Source organism: Priapulus caudatus, unplaced genomic scaffold (assembly GCF_000485595.1).
Source record: "Priapulus caudatus unplaced genomic scaffold, Priapulus_caudatus-5.0.1 Scaffold357, whole genome shotgun sequence".
Classification (NCBI taxonomy): Eukaryota; Metazoa; Priapulida; class Priapulimorpha; order Priapulimorphida; family Priapulidae; genus Priapulus; species Priapulus caudatus.
The window spans coordinates 17,545-19,586 of record NW_014577418.1 but is presented as its reverse complement, the minus strand read 5'-3'; positions in this window follow the sequence as shown (position 1 = coordinate 19,586).

Sequence of the window (2,042 nt, the reverse complement as noted above, 5' to 3'; positions counted from 1 at the left end):
TTTTTATTGCTCCTCTCTTATTCTCTCTCTTCATCGCTCCTCTCTCGTTCTATGTCTTTATCGCTCCTCTCTTGTTCGCTCTTTTCATCGCTCTCTCGTTTTCTCTTAATCGCTTCTCTCTCGTTCTCTCTCTTCATCGCTTCTCTCTCGTTCTCTCTCTTCATCGCTCCTCTCTCGTTCTCTCTCTTCATCGCTCCCATCTCGTTCTCTCTTTTTATTGCTCCTCTCTTATTCTCTCTCTTCATCGCTCCTCTCTCGTTTTATGTCTTTATCGTTCCTCTCTTGTTCTCTCTTTTTATCGCTCCTCTCTCGTTTTCTCTTCATCGCTCCTCTCTCGTTCTTTCTCTTCATCGCTCCTCTCTCGTTCTCTCTCTTCATCGCTCCTCTCTCGTTCTCTCTCTTTATCACTTCTCTCTCGTTCTCTCTCTTTATCGCTCCTCGATTCTCTCTCTCTTTCTTTCATGTCTCGATTCTTTCCTATTTTCCTCAATTCTCTCACTTTATCGCTCATCTCTCGTTCTCTCTCTTTATCGCTCCTCTCTCGTTTTCTCTCTTTATCACCCCTCTCTTGTTCTCTTTCTCTTCATTGCTCCTCTGTAGTTCTCTCTCTCTTTCTCTTTTCTTGATTCTCTCTCTCTCCTTTTCCCTCTCTCTCTCTCATTCCTCGATTTGTTCACCTTTTTCTCGATTCTCTCTCTCTTCATCGCTCTTCTCTTGCACTCTTTCTTTATCGCTTCTCTCTTTCTCTCTCTCTCTCTTGTTCTCTTTCTCGTTCTCTCTTCATCGCTCTTCTCTCCTTCTCTCTCTTCATCGCTTCTCTCTCGTTCTCTCTCTTCATTGCTCCTTTCTCGTTCTCTCTTTTTATCACTCCTCTCTCGTTCTCTCTTTTTATCGCTCCTATCTTTCTCTCTCTCTGTCATTCTCTCTCCCTCTTTCCTTGATTCTCTCTCCCTTTCTCTTTCCTCGATTCTCTCTCTCTCTCTCTCTCTCTTTCATTCCTCGATTCTTTCACCTTTTCCTCGATTCTCTCACTATATCGCTTATTTCTCGTTCTCTCTCTTCATCGCTCCTCTCTCATTTTCTCTCTTCGACGCTCCTCTCTCGTTCTCTCTCTTTATCACTCCTCTCTCGTTCTCTCTCTTTTCATCGCTCCTCTCTCGTTCTCTCTCTTTATCGCTTCTCTTTTTCTCTCTCTCTCTCTCTCTCTGTCGTTCTCTCTCTCTTTCTCTTTTCTCGATTCTCTTTCTCTCTCTTTCTCTCTCTCATTCCTATATTTTTACACCTTTTCCTTGATTCTCTCTCTTTATCGCTGCTCTCTCGTTCTCTCACTTCATTGCTACTCTCTCTTTCTTTCTCTTCATCGCTCCTCTCTCGTTCTTTCTCTTTATCGCTCTTCTCTCGTTCTTTCGTTTCATCGCTCTTCTCTCGTTCTCTCTCTTCATCGCTCCTCTCTCGTTCTTTCTCTTCATCGCTCCTCTCTCGTTCTCTCTCTTCATCACTCCTCTCTCGTTCTCATTTTTTATCGCTCCTGTCTCATTCTCTCTCTTCGTCGCTCCTTTCTCGTTCTCTCTCTTCATCGCTCCTCTCTCGTTCTCTCTCTTCATCGCTCCACTCTCATTCTTTCTCTTCAACGTCCCTCTCTCGTACTATCTCGTTCTCTCTATTTATTGCTCCTCTCTCGTTCTCACTCTTCATCGCTCCTCTTTCGTTCTCTCTATTCAGCGCTCCTCTCTCGTTCTCTCTCTTCATCGCTCTTCTCACATTCTCTCTTTTCATCACTCCCCTCTCTCTCTCTCTCTTTTCATCGCTCTTCTCTCGTTCTCTCTCTTCATCGCTCCTCTCTCGTTCTCTCTCTTCATTGCTTCTTTCTCGTTCTCTATTTTCATAGCTCCTCTCTCGTTCTCTCTCTTCATCGCTCCTCTCTCGTTCTCTCTCTTCATTGCTCTTTTCTCGTTTTCTCTTTTTATCGCTCCTCTCTCGTTCCCTCTTTTCATCGCTCCTCTCTTGTTCTCTCTCTTCATTGCTCCTCTCTCGTTCTCTCT